The sequence below is a fragment of the Cydia splendana genome, chromosome 14, assembly GCF_910591565.1.
Source record: "Cydia splendana chromosome 14, ilCydSple1.2, whole genome shotgun sequence".
NCBI lineage: Eukaryota > Metazoa > Arthropoda > Insecta > Lepidoptera > Tortricidae > Cydia > Cydia splendana.
Window position 1 is genome coordinate 14,112,019 of NC_085973.1, and position 15,687 is coordinate 14,127,705.

At 36.0% G+C, this 15,687-nt stretch overlaps 1 protein-coding gene across 1 annotated transcript in view; it reads right to left on the reverse strand.

The window, feature by feature from the left end:
* The window catches only part of LOC134796746 (activating transcription factor 3-like), a 76,452-nt gene extending 61,278 nt beyond the window's left edge, over positions 1-15,174 (reverse strand). Inside the window, exon 1 of the mRNA XM_063768944.1 lies at positions 14,768-15,174. The gene's annotated coding sequence lies outside the window, so the exon portion shown is untranslated. The remainder of the gene's footprint in view (positions 1-14,767) is intronic.
* Positions 15,175-15,687: the final 513 nt, after the last annotated feature.

Here is a 15,687-nt window from a genome sequence, read left to right on the forward strand (position 1 = left end):
TTCGGTTGTTCAGTCTTTGCGTCAATTCACAAGTGTCAGACTTATGTACTAGCACAAGTCGAAACAATATTGAACTGCTTGGACAACCATCATCTTCCTCGTGTTATCCCGGCTTTTTGCGACGGCTCATAGGAGCCTGGGGCCCGCTTGGCAACTAATCCCGAGAGTTGGCGTAGACACTAGTTTTTACGAAAGCGACTGCCATCTGACCTTCCAACCCAGAGGGGAAACTAGGCCTTGTTGGGATTAGTTCGGTTTCCTCACGATGTTTTCCTTCACCGAATAGCGACTGGTAAATATCAAATGATGTTTCGTACATAAGTTCCGAAAAACTCATTGGTACGAGCCGGGGTTTGGATCCGCGACCTCCGGATTGAAAGTCGCACACTCTTACCACTAGGCCACCAGCGCTTTCTGCTACCGCTTGAACAACCAACAGCTACTTTCCTTTATATCCTATAAAGTTGACAAATTGAATGCTCCTCTACATTGAATGTTGATTATCGTTATTATCTGACCTTGTAGGTCAGATACAGAGAGATTCACAGTGCACATATATATATGTAGATATATATATGCAACATTAAGTGACAAATTCAAGGACATTTTAATTCCTTTTAAAACCGATATGAACTTCTAATTTTACAATTGTGAGTCGTATGTAGCATCTATGAAAAATGGTTTACTAATGTGTTGCAGAAAGTTTTGTCATATTTTTGTATTGCATAATGTTACTTGGCAGAAATGTCGTTTGGTAGAATTACCTTTCGAATAGTATCATTTATCATACAATCACTTCGCAGAGTTTTATAATCCAGAACCATATTTTGGCATACTGTTGATGTCCTTAATAGTCTTTTAAACGAATATTTATTTGGCAGATAAGTGTATTGCATAAAATTTAGGTGGCATAAAGTTATCAAGTTGAGTCTTCGTCTACGTGAAACAATGTTAATGATTGATCAAAACGAGGTACCGTTGTCCTTCCACGGGTCTCAAACTACCTGCATACCGAATTCCATCTAAATCACTTTAGCGAATGCATTAAATATATTCGTAGGACATCCTCGCATAATATTATGTTGACTTACATTTGGTTCTAGACATGTCAATGTCACCTTACTCCCACAGGGTAAGTAACGCGTTGATCAACATATGCATTTATCACGTATCGAATCACGGCCGCCGGTAATTCGAGCTAATAACCATTTAACGAGAGCAAACGTTTTACAATCCCAAATAAAACGGCTAAATGGCTTGCAAGGCTGCGGTACAGTCAGTACAGTACGAGCTATTCATTCATTTGAATATGTCCAGAGAGTTTCAATTATTTTTTACGACAGCCTCGTAAGACCCAAGCCAATTTTTGCGCTTTTGAATTTGGAACTTTCTTTTATTTCTATAAGAGTTTATAACTAGAATTTAATTTGTACTTGTACAAAGTACGCGGGGACTTGGATGGTTGCAAATAAGCGTAGGTACGGCTACAGAGGGCCTAGCCAAGATGCCAATCGTTTGTGCTACCACAACGAAACGATTTCTGTCTCTCTATCACTCTTACATATTAGTGCGATAAAGAGACAGATAGCGTTTCGTTGTCGTAACAACGCAAACGATTGGCATCTTGGCTAGGCATCCTGATCTGTATGTTGCGGGAAGTTTATGAAATTGTTGATGTATTAATTGTTATTATTTTTGCTTGTATGTAAATTCAATGTTGACGTAAGTGCGCTTGTGGCCTATTTGCTGAATAAATGTTGATGTTTAATGTTTCCAAAAAGTTGGTTCTAAGAAATGTCAGAAAAAATTCACAGAAAACACGGGTAACTTTTATTATGGAAATAGAGTCTTTCGATTCCCGTACAAAAATATGAGAAATTTCCGAATGTTTTCCATGTGGAATTTTTGAAATTTTGAAAACGTTTCGACAATACATCAGTCAGATGTTACGTAATATAGACGAGCGATTCCAGGGGTGCAACTTTCGTATTGCTGACCTTATAAATCTGCTAATTAGAACATTGAAAGTTAATTCACATTTCTTTATTGGGTAATTGTTGAATAGAGTCTAAATGTGTGTTTTTCGTGGGTTGATATATTATGCTGATCAGGAATAATTCAGATGTGTTTTTGTTTATTGTACTTATAACATATTATGATATGTATTTATTTGTATCTTTGCATTTTTGAAAACGATTTCTGTATTTACGGCACTTGCGATTTAAACTTTCGGTCCTTGGTCGTCAGACACCAAAGAACTAGTAAAAGAAATTTCTACCAAACTAGTCTGGGTGTTTGGCGACCTACGAGCACTTTTTGCGCAAAAACTTAGCCTCACTGTGCAGAGGGGGAACGCGGCCAGTGTCCTGGGAACAATGCCTCAGGCTAATTTAGGTTTAGACTTATGATCATTTGTTTAATTTCTGTTTTAATAAATAACATTTATATCTAAAAGCTGACTGTACATTAGAAGCGCCAATAAGAAGTGGCATTCCGAGCCCGACCCGTGGCCTGATTAGGACACCGGGTCAGTGGCGGCGTAGCGATTCAATCCTACACAGACATGTCTACATTTTTCTCATTTAGATAACTACTAGCAAAATAGCCAATCTACGGCAGACTATTCAGTAAGGTGGTTCACGTTTGTATGGGAAAAATTCAAACTCTAGCTAGAAGAAGCGGCACCACCTCATTTTGTTACACTTGTTATGTTGACAAATTACGCCAAGTTTTGTAATTTTTTCTCAGCTACAAGGGGGTGCTCAAACAGTTTGAAATTTTTCATAGTTGTATAAACTAAATTAAAAAAAATGTTTTATGTAGGTAAGTAGTAGATTTCACATTATTTGAAAGTGTGATTTAAAAGTTATTAAGTAAAAAAACATTATTATTTCTATTTTTTATGATTTTTATAAGTAGGTAGGTGAAATTAAAAAAAAATATTTTTGTAAAATTATAAAAAGTAGAATGAAAAATGTTTATCTACTTCAAAACTTATAAATCAAATGTGCAAATAGTGTGAAAACAGATACTTAAATAAAATTCTGAATAAGTAATAAATACTTTTTTTTGGGTTTCCTACAACATACAACATTTCAATGTGGTTATGAGCACCCCTTGTAATTGAGATAAAGTTACGAAACTTGATGTATTTTATCAGCATATTAAGTGTAAGTAATAGAAAAAGAGGGTGCCCCGTCGGAAAATAAAACTAAAATGTTCTTTGAACCACCCTACTATTTCAGAGGCGGCAATAAAAAGACTTGCGGTTGCGGCCTGGGGGCCGACCGCGAAAAACTACGATATCCTCTCTATCGCACGTCCTCTCTTCTATACAGAAGGGCGATAGAGAGGCAGATAACAAATTTTCAATTTTCGTGTTAGGCCCTTTGATTAAGACTCCAGGTCCAATTCTACCATGGTGTCTCTATTTTCAACTTGGTTTATTATTATAATTGGCATTCTACGGCAGACTATATTCAGAAAAGTTAATAAGAAGTTGCATTCCTTGTCGGACCTGGCCAGATTAGGACTCTATGTTCAAAATCTACACCGGTACTTCTTTTTCCTGATTTACTAATAAAATTGCCATTTTACAGCATTCAAAAAGACTTTAATTAGTAGCTCGCATTCGTAACCCGATCTGTGGTCTGGAGCATTCCAGAAAAGTATCATGTACCATCAGCCGTAAATCATTCATAATTTCTCCATGCAATTTCGCAGCTAACTGTACATGACGCCATTTTTTAACACTTGTAATAAAGCTAAGAAGCTGATATTTTATAACTTAGCTTTAAATTCACCGGTATACCGGGTGTGGCCTGTAACATGAGCAAAAAATTAAACTGTAGGCTGTACTCCTCATACTGACCAACATTTGTTCAGCGACTTTTAAAAATAACTTGTGGTTTGATTTTTAATACACTTGAAAGTTTATTCAAAGACGCAATGTATTGCGAATTTTGTTATGTTTAAGGCGTGACAAGCAACGTCAATCACAATAATATGGCGTGGTGATGGCGTCCATTGAAGATAATATTTATTTTGTATGAAAAATAGGGCGTCTAAATACTTCATAATTTTTAAAAGTAGTTGAACAAAAGTGTCACCGTTTGAGGAGTACAATCTATGTTTTAATTCTTTGCTCGTGTTACAGGCCACACCCGGTATAATACTGATGCAGGCTACTAAGGTAGCTGCCATACACGATACGTCTCTGACAGAGTAGGCTTTTTTGTGGAATGCCCCGTCTAATTATTGATTAAGATTGCAGGTGCCCACCTCTTTTTCTAATGTACCTTTGGAAACTCGAACGGGCGTATACAGGGTGTACGTGTTTTTATTTCATATTTATTTCGGCTGTTAAATAGAATAATTTAATGGTGCTTGACTGGTTGATCTATTTCTCAAATTTCGTCTGTGCATATGCCTTAATCCAAAGTGGCATTTATGCTTTTCATCTAGCATATAAGTAAAATACGTGGACTGTTGACATTTTGCCGAACAGATATCATAAATAAGTCACTTTAAACTATAATTGTGTCGCTTAACTTGTGTCGGTAAATCCATTCAACCCTCTCAGCAAATATCTACCCTATTATCTTGTCTTCATACCAAAATCGCATAATCTGATAGATGGATTTACCCGAGTGTGAAGTTAAGCGACTCAATTATGAGTAATGTCTATATGTAAGGTTAAATTAAAATGGATAAAACCGAACTACCGTCCATGAGAAAGGTTTTCTGTTAAGCTGGCTCATTTTACTTAAAGGAGACATTCCTTTATTTTTAAAAAGAAACAAAACTGCATTCAAAGTATTTTGCTTTTTTTCTTCAATTTGGCTTGTCTAAAAAAATCTTGAGTACTAAATATTAGATTTTATGGATATTTTGTACGACAGACGAGTGTAAGACCTAATGTTTCTTGGAGAAATGTTATCATTAACATTAACTGTATCGACTAGTAGAATAAAATTGTGAGTTTTTATTTTTTTGAATTTTTAGTCGGTTCGAGTCCCGGGCGAGGCAAGCGAGTTTTAGAAAATCTTTGAATGCAGTTTTGTTACTTAAAAATAAAGGAATATCTCCTTTAAGTAAAATGAGCCAGCTTGAGGATTTAAGGTAGTTTCCCTCCAGGGCCCGACTTATCTTTCCACACTGTATAGCGTAAAAACCAAGTGAAATGGTTTTAGTTTTACCTCTTTGTGTTCTTGGTCTTGTTACGTATCGACCTCAAGTCATAGGAAATTTCACACGTTTTCTGATTGAGACTCATGTTGTCGTCTTGACTCGGTATTCAGGCCAATTAGTGGCATTTATTTATTATTTTTAACGGCACGTGACATTACAATCCACGTTTTCCACGTTGCAGTTATTTCATGAAATTTTCCATATTGTGTCAATACACATTACACATCGGCCGTCAGAAATTTCTACATGGATTTTTTTTTTATGGGAATCGCAATATTTCATTTCCAAAATGAAAGTTTTCTTTTGTTTTCTGTGAAATTGTCCTGAAATTTTACGAGCACTTTTGCATCTTTCTGGAAACTTTTTGCAACTTGCACATCTTACATATGTAATATATGTCCATTTTAACTAGCTATAATTTTAATGCATTTCAAATGCAAATTAGTAACTTGTTTAATTTTTCCGGCATTCCTAGATGCATTTTTAACTATCAAACTCCCGTGAGACTCAAACATATTAAAATTATTTTTAACGGATCACTCACGTATTATTAAGTCGAATAGCTCGAGCTCTAGTCGAAAATTGAATAGAAACATGTCGAGATTGTCGAGCTATTCGACTTAATAATACCTTTAAAACAAAATAAAAATTACCCTAATTTTACTTCACATACAATGTCACCGCGGTACAATGTCACCTGATGATGTTTACATTGGATCTCGGATCTTGAAAAGTAAAGCTAAACGCGACAGGGTCTTAAATAACGGCCATATAATACGTCAACTCCTGGCACGATCTGATAAATGTCCTAAAAGTGGGTTGCCCGAAAATAAACGAAATTACGCGGAAAACTGTCATATGAAAAGGCAGTAAATGAATGACTTTCGTATACACCATGTTACGATACCAGTACGATACAATGTTGGGCAAAATTTAGAGACATCAGCATCACTGTCTCGTTTTGTTGCTAGCTAGTAGGTATACAATTAAGAAAGAATTAAATAACTTCACTTTTTTACTTTCCTTCCCATAAAAAGCATCATAATGCTTAGTTTTTGTAAATGAAACACTAAAATCACGTAATTTAAAACGTCAACTGATGTGTGTAAAAAAAACAGGCTAAACTTTTTAAATAAATAAACTACGATACCCGCTTCATAAAAAACGAATTGAACTCGAGTCGACTCTTCATTCACCAAAGTTTTGACGCTACAGTGGAACACAAGACACAAACATACTATAAACAGCTAATATCACCCTTCCAGGGGTCGAGTAAAAAACATCCACAGATAATAATAAAAAAGAATTAGCATGATTACGCAAGATGAAGAATTAAAAAGTGATTGTTTGTGCAGTACACCTTAATAAGGACATAGCTGTGAATAATCTCGCCCTGATATAAGCCTTTTTCACATTTAGTAAAATGTTAAGACACAAATTAATAGCTCTCGTAAATTTTCATTAAATATTGAACCTTGAACATATAGTGGTACGGTTGAAAATAAAACATTCGCATTCTGAAGTGAGTCTTTGTATTATTTAAACGTTTTGGGCTACAGCTGGCGTATGCTTCCGCCGCGGCAGCAAGAAATTGAGGCCTTGAGACTCTAACGAGACGTTCATTTGGGGCAATTTCAAGTTCAATATTGTTTTTGTTCGAAAATATAAATCAAAACAAGAAGAAAAATATAAAATGTCAGATTTAGCCCAACTATAAGATGTAGTTGGCATCCTGCTTTTCGCCTCTACAGTTTGGAAATGAATATGAAGTAGGCAACTATCGGGGCAGGGTCAACAGTGACAAGCATTTATGGTAGGTGTTGGTAGCAGATGTTGTGCTAATAATTTTGAAAATAAAAGTGTCGATTGAGGCTTGAATTATAGGATTTTTTTTAAATATGTATGTGTAGCGAAGACTGGGTTATGCGCAGACTGCAGACATATGCCGATTTGTAGAGAGAGAGACAAATTAAATTTAATAACTGGCTAGATATATTTTTATAAACCTATCACGTTACTTGAGCCAAAAATCACGTGCGCTAATTCCTGACAGCTATAAAGCACTATATATATATATTGTATCTGACCATATAAACGAAGTAAACGGACGGATAAGGCTGTTTGCTCGGAGAGCCAATATTTGAGATCTCGCAAGCAGGTCGTGCGTTTTCTTTGCTTACCAAGCGCTAGCCAGTCGAATCTTTAACACGACCAGTGTAACTGTTACCTCCAGAGCTTTAGAAAATGTTCACAATCAGGGAAGCTTTATATACTGGTGATGCTGAGCGCTCGAGTCGTCTAAGATTAATAAACGATGGCAATAATACCCCAGGTCAGCTCAACGGACGGCCATTTGCAAGTGCAAATTTTCCGAGATAAAACGTCCCATAAACTCGACTGAAAATGTTAAGATAACGTTAAAGGCTATGGTAATGTGATGGACTATTAAATACCTTCGTTGGTGTAGGTAAGATGCGTACAAATATTTTTTGTTGTTGTTCACGCAGTCAGCCAAGAGACAATAGTTAGAAAAAATATTGTAAAGCAGTCTCTTTAGTAGGTAGACGGTAGACATGCTTAAAAGATAGTCTGTTAATGATATAGGTTTATAAAGGTTTAGTAAAATCCTTTAATTAGTTTCAAAGACGGCTTAACAGAATATCGCAACGAATAACAAGATAAAAACGATAAAAGATTTGAAGAATGATTTTCAATTGACTACGACGGAATGCACCGCCCCTTTTAAACATGTCTCGCCACGGGTGTCATAATATACCTAAGCGAGAAGTTTCGTTGCAGAGAAAGATGTCTAATTTGATATGGTTATTGTATACTGAAACTGTAATGTGTGGGTATACATTAGTGTATATAAAACATGTTTCATGGTGTTAAAATAAATAGAATTGTTTCTCGGAACTACTCAAAGACCAAAATGAATCATGTCGCGAATATATATCATCTTTCCTGAAGCAACTGAACCATTAATGATAATTGACTACAGTGTACTTAATGTCATTTATAATTCACAGCAATAGGTGCTAATAAACGGACAATGTATGAACTATTGGATAATGATAAGATAGGTGACAGTTTCTGCGTAGGCGCTAAACGTCCTTCGGCACATGTGAAGTGTTCGACAGCTACTTGAGAATTAACGAACACATAACGACTAAGATGTAAACAAACGTTCATAGCATTTAATAACGTGTGTTGTAACCGTGTATCCAAACCCAGCCAAATTGACCTTCTGTCAAGGGCACGAGAGGCTTCAAATTGAAACACCCAAATGCGTTAATTTATTATTTTTTTAAACGCCTGACTTCCGCCCTTTGAGCTGTAGGAAGTGATTAAGTGTTGGTTTCGATAAAAAATAACAAAACTTTGTACAAATAATTCTCACGATTGTATTGCCTAGCCGAAAAGTATGTGTGAAGGTAATACTGGCCTTATTAGTGTATGTTTAACGCCTATTTTTCTGTGAATATATGATACATATACATAGTGTAGATGTTAGCTATGTAAACAAGAAGACATGTGAAAATGTAAAAATGAATATACATAATCATGGTCATACGTTTTGATTTGCACAAAAACATTCACAAATTGAATATTTAGGCATTCAAATATGTGAGTTCCGTGTTCTTAGACTTCTTAGCTCAATGTGTGCGTATGTATGAGTGTGTTAAGTTAAAAACAAACATGTCTAATTATCATTCATTCATTCTCGCCGAGGCCTTGTCGGTGAGTGCTTATCAACGTGCACTTATAACATAAAACATGTGCAACTGCAGAAATGGACCAAATTTGCATTACGACTACAATGTTATGCATACATTCAATTGTAATTTGCTTGGTGTGAAAGGATGCACATATTTTAATATTATACGTGGTATTTCTTAAGAAAATAACCAGTTGATTAAAAGAACAATGCCAAGTTTTCGACCTTGATTAGTGCGTCCTATCAGCGACAAGAAAATTAGTTTCACGAAAGCAGTATAGAGACATTTTATCGAGTTAACAAATCAAAAGGCGTGTCACAAATACAAATTACATTATTATTGTTAAAAAGGATGAAACATTCTGGCAGTGTTCAGCATTAACAGAACTTTCCGAAACGCCACCAACAAAAGTACTAAAAAAAGCTAATGATTTGTCTTGGCTCTATCATTTGATCAACGTGACCATAGGCGCAACCACATCAGAGACCATAGTAAGAAAAATATCGAATTCATAAAATTCCTTTTATCCTGTCTTCGTGCACTATGCACGCTCGACCTCTATTGGGGCCGAGGACAGCACTGTTAAAACAATTATTTTCGAGCCGTGGGCTATAAAAACAGCCGCGTGGGAGCAGGACCATTCATGAAGTGTCCAACTCCGCGAAACGGCTGCATATGTCACGTTCTCGACGTAAATTACGAATTTCTTCTTTTGAATGGATTGTTTTATTATGATATTGGGGTTTATGTTATTGGACTTTGGCACATTTATAAAATGAAAGTCGGTAAACAAGCCGATTATTATGCAATTTGTCTTCCTGTGTGCCAGTCAGTCAGAAGCGGTATCATGGTCGCATTTTTATCACCTGTCATGCCATGCGTCACTTTCGCACTTACAGATTTGTTAGAACGTGACAGGCTGACAGGCATGGTGACAAATGATAAAGAGCCGACCATCTTAGCCCTACAGCTGGTCAAAGAAAATAATTCTAATTAACTGCAAACAGTGCAAACCGAATAAATAATGGAGATATGACAAAACTCTGAAAATTAGTACCTAATTCATTATTTATTGCCATCTTGTGCAAAAGTGAAAAGGAGAATCGGAGACAATAGTAATAATAAGTGTTAAACACTTCATACAATCTTTTATTTATATGCAGGTGGATATTTAATTTTATTTGGCTTGTAAGTACCAAATCCGTGGGTTTAATGTTACAAGTCCTTAACTCAGATTAGGAACACTAAAAACAAGTACCGTAAAATGGGGTGAGTAGGGTCAAAACTGAAATTCAAACCTCGATAACATTTTATTTTTACATATGAAAACTGAATGGTGTATATAATAAGTGTTCCGGACGTTTGTATTTTAGTTTTTATTTTATTTTGGGTAGTTCCATTTCATAACTTTGACGATAAAGAGGAAATCCCACCTCACCCCGTAGTGCCTCGTATTTGGGGTGAGAGGGGTTTTCATACAAAGGTGATTTTGAAAGATTGTTGGATCGCTTTTTTTTATTATGCGTATTACTATAGCTCCATTTTAAATTGGAATACATTATTTTTGTAGCAGTAGCCTTAAAATCCCTTCTCACCCCCCTCTCAAACCTTCTCTCCCCATTCATAACCCACCTCTCCCCGCGAAACCTACTCACCTCGTTTTACGGTAAGATTTAATAAGCACCCACATAAATATCTGTATAACACAAATATACGTCACCACGAGTATATAGGTATTTTAGCGGACTTGAACTTAGGTTATTTAAGTCTATTTCATATACATTTTATGGCAACTTCGATTATTCTTTGATATTAAGTAATATAAATCCGTCAAAATTTTGCAAGTCAGTTTCGATTAGATTATCACATTCATCAAAAGCTATTGATAATCTCATTGCAAATTGTAAACAATTTGCTTCAGTTAATAGAACAAAGTAGCAAAAGGAAAACCGCTAAACATTAAAATCAGGTGAAAATGCGCAATACGGCCAGGATAACATACCACAACACGAAGGACGAAGGGGAAAACTTTGGACATAACTACCTGTCCCTATAGCACATGAAGATGTGCGTCATTTTGAATAACGGCAGCTGCGAAAGGGGCATAAAATATAAATTTACTATATTTATTACCGATATTCGCTGTGTAATTGTATACCTAATATGGCAAGCAAATTTTATTTGGAACAGGAATTTGGTCTGGAGTTATTGTTTTCATTTTAGTTATCGAATTCGAAGGTGCAAAGATTGTTATACAGAATTTTTCATAAAAGTAGAGTCTGGTCTAGATGTAAGATGTTTTTAGTGCCAATGACTAGCTGTTTTATTGCGTACCGCTAATGAATTTAGAGCTTTTCAAATATTTTGTAATTATCAGACTACGAGTACCTATCTATTAATATTTCCGAAATAAGTGGTAGGTATAATTGTACTAAGTGGTCTAAAAACGCGTACAAATTTAAAATGAACACGAGGCCATTGGCCAAATATAGCTTGACCCTAGACACTTGCCACTTTATTTTTAGGTCTTTTAATTATTCAGCGACATTACTATAATTGTCAGAAAAGCTTAATTAAATGAGGCCACAGTCAGTGGGTAAACCCAAAAGATCCTTAATTTCCATTTGACTGCAAAGAATAATGATCAAACTTCGTTTTCCCCTCTTGGTTCCTAGAAACGCCCAAATGGACCAAGGACTTTGGGGGTTACGAGTAAAAGGTTTAGACAAAATTTCAGAACTCGTTTACTACATTGCCGACTTTGCCACAGACATTTTCGTCGATCTATCAAAATGCCGCAATGTATTGAAACTAAACGAGATCTCGCTTTTAATGATCCGTTCATATCGTAATGGTTCGCAAATTATTGGTTGGAGAAAAAAGCTGGCATTCTTAAACCCTTATGAATCTTACTTACCTATTGTTTTGTCTACTGCATTGTACTTCGAGGCTTTATCATTAGTAAAAGTGTATTATAGAGGTATATAGTTACTATTTATAGTAGTAATTGTTTTTAAATCGGTATAGGTATGTTAAATTCCAAGGGGCCTGCCCTGCCGTAAAAATCGAAATTCGCAAATTTCGGGGATCTTTCTTTTTTACTCCAATGAAGGCGTAATTAGAGTGACAGAGAAAGATGCCCGCAATTTACGAACTTCGATTTTCGTGGTTATAGCCTGTATGGAAATCATACATCGACAAACGCCAAACGAAAAGAAACAATGTATCGAGATGACAGATGCTAAGGAAAGTCACCTGACTATACTCTGTATCTTTAGGTACTTAAATAAAAGTATACAAATAATTTGTAAAATTTTGGGTAGTTATAACATTTATTGATTAACCAACCAAATACAAAACCACCTGGATAAGTCACTGAACGACCTGACTTTGACCTAGGTATATTATTTGGCTCAAATGGCTTCTATGTTTACTTTTTTTTAAATATGTACCTAAAGATACAGACCATAGTTCCATTCATTATTTAAGTTACGATTAGCGTTTTCTATCAATTTGGCTACGCCCATAGTACTTGTCTAACTGCCTTTTTAAAAACCAGGCTCTCCTTGCCTTTCTCCTAAAAAACAATGTTTATATTATTAGGTACCTTTCACCCTTTATCCTCGCCGATTCTTACGTATCCTTTAACTATTCTAAGAATTATTCATGTCTAGTATTACCTACACCAACAGTCTCGCTTCGACCACGAACAATAATTCCCTTGGTTTTTCTAGTCGTAAAATATTATTTATTTACTTGGTCATTGTTCTTTCGGCCCGGCGTGCGTGTCGACTGTCGACTATACGGTTTCCAGTTGCTTGTCGTTTGTTTCATTTTATATTTAAAACAAAGAATTGTGCCTCACGCATATTATAACGATTTATTGAACGCGTACTACAATTACAGTCCTGATTTTTGTATGACAAATTGATATTCGATTGTTACCTTTGAAATTATAATGAAGGTCTACAGACGCTTATCGTAGTTATAAAAGTAATTTTTTACCCGACTACGGCGAAGCAAAAGGAGGGGATTTTGACCGGTATGCTCATCTGTTCCCTCAAAAGCATTTGTTAGGACTTGAGAATGCATTTTAGCAAGAGTATTTCAAAATCGAGGATCAATATCTTAATCTTGATTTCACGAAAAGGATTCAACTTCGTCGAAGTTAATGTCGAGAAGAAGCGAAACTAAAATTCAACCTTTAATTTTCGGTTATGACATAAATTATGCATAAAGCATTGCAAATAATTTATTCATACTTGGTTATTTATTACAACCGCGTGGTAATATTGGCGTTAAAACATTCGTGTCACGTATGTATGGTCTCTTCATTGACGCCTGGACAATGGAATATACTTATTTTGTATTTGATTAATGGTTTAACAGTTCAAGTTTACTCGGCTTGTTTATAAATTTGTTCTATACCCTGGTATCATACTCGTGGAACTAGACAGTTTATTGAAGCAACCGCATTATTAAATATTGGTTAAAATTAAATAAAAAATGGTGGTGAAAAGTTTACTGTTGCTCATCGCGTATAAGTCTATTTTGAGACCTATAACAGCTTTAATTTAATGCATTATCTGTGAAAAAAAAGCGGACAAGTGCGAGTCGGACTCGCCCACCAAGAGTTCCGTACTTTTTAGTATTACTCATACTCATTTATTCATAATATTCTTAAAATATTACATGTCAACATCAGAAAATAAAATATTATCATCACATAATATGTGATGATTATATTTTATATGTGTTGTTATACAACAAATATATTATATTTCTTGTTATAGCGGCAACAGAAATACATCATCTGTGAAAATTTCAGCTGTCTAGCTATCACGGTTCATGAGATACAGCCTGGTAACAGACGGACAGTGGAGTCTTAGTAATAGGGTCCCGTTTTTACCCTTTGGGTACGGAACCCTAAAAACGACGCTTTTGGTATATATTTTATTGGAATGACAGGACTCAAAGACTAATTAGCGGCAGGCAACTATAGTAGATAATGTAGAGTCAAACCAAGCTAATTCTGCGTGGCATTTTCAATGACTGTGGAAATGTAATGAAAATTTCTATGAAAATATAACGTTTATAATGGCATTATACACACTTTGTTCTGTCGGTAAGTTAACTTAGACGGACTCTATTTCGTCATGTGATAGCCAAAACTCACTAATTATACATTATAATTACTACCACAACTTCAGAGCCCTAGTGAATAGTAGGTACTAGTACCGAAATAAGGTGCAATTACATTGTGAGTTTTGATTCCTGTTTCACCAGAACCAATAGATATGCCTAGTATGTGTAACATGTAGTTAATTTGTGTTTAGTCGTAAAAACAAAACCTGCAAGCAAAATGAAAGCAATACAAAAGAAAGTTAATATAAAAGCTGATTTATTTATCCAAATATAATGAACTTCATGAAAAAATCTGAAATATTTCTGAAAACTGTTTGGTTAAAATCTAACGACTCTATCTACTCAAGACTACTACTTTTTTTTTAGCGATTGGCAACAAAACAAAGCGAAATAAAACAATTGAAATTGTAATTGTATGTATGAGCATGCATATGTAGTGAGAGTGACCATGAAATTATGTTAGTATGTTGATTTTAGTACCATGATGTTTACTGAAGTTTTCTCGTAAAATGTCTGCTGTGAAAAATACAAACATGCAAAGCCTTTAGGTACCTACATAGGTACATGTTGTTTTACCTAAAAACGAAATTAAGCGGATTGTTAAGGATAAAAGTAATAAAGATAAGAATGATTAGCGATTGCAGTAAGAAAATACCAAAAGCGGTGTTAGTTTAAGCAAACACTTAGCGAAAGAAGGTTTTGTATTTATTTACCTCAGACGCCGGCAGTATCGCGCAGTAACAAGTGTGTGATGATCCCAACACTGATGTCTCCAAGTCCCAGAGGCCACAGCAACAACCTCCACAGCCTCAAGCTCACTGATATCACCAGAACACCGACAACATCCACTACCACTCGTCGACCGATCAAAGCATAGCTCTCACGAAACTTTTCGACACACAGACTCGATTTGCAAAATTTATTCATCGCATCCGCCCGAAAACACGTATAATTTTTATTAGCCGCACGAAAATCAAACCCGGAGTTTCCGAACGGCACACACAATGTTTAGTTTACGCCCGGAACGAATTAGCACCGATAAACTGAAAGGAAAACACCATGGAAAGCTATTACTATTCAGCAGCGCTGGAAACTCTTGTTCGCACGTGAGTCCGTGCTCAGTGCGCGCGCCGGCTTCTGCCTCGCTCGGTAAACAGACCAACGCGCGCCTCGACAACACACGCACACACCCACATTCCGCGTACAAGCTTCCAACGCACACATGCGCGGTCCGCGCGCGCGTACTCGCCAAGCACCAAAATAACTATCACGTTATTTTCAACCAATCGGTGCGCGCGAATATCGCGACATAGCTGTCTGCGATTGGCGGCGGCGCCGTTTTGGATTACCTACCACAATACAGGTCCAATTTGCGATTAACCGCAAAGTTTTTGATAAAACTGATATCAATAGAGACGGAACGATCTAGACATTCATTTTAACTTATTAAATAACACATTCATTGATTGTAAAGCTGATGAATGAAAGGGGGAGCGTCTGAAAACGTTGCACGTTCTGAAACGGGCAAGAAAAATAATGGCGCGAATTCGAACCAAAATGATCGTGGCGCCGGCGGCCAGATCCGGTCGGCTCAAGTATTCGTTAATTTTTTAACTGTCCTTTTTTGTTTGGG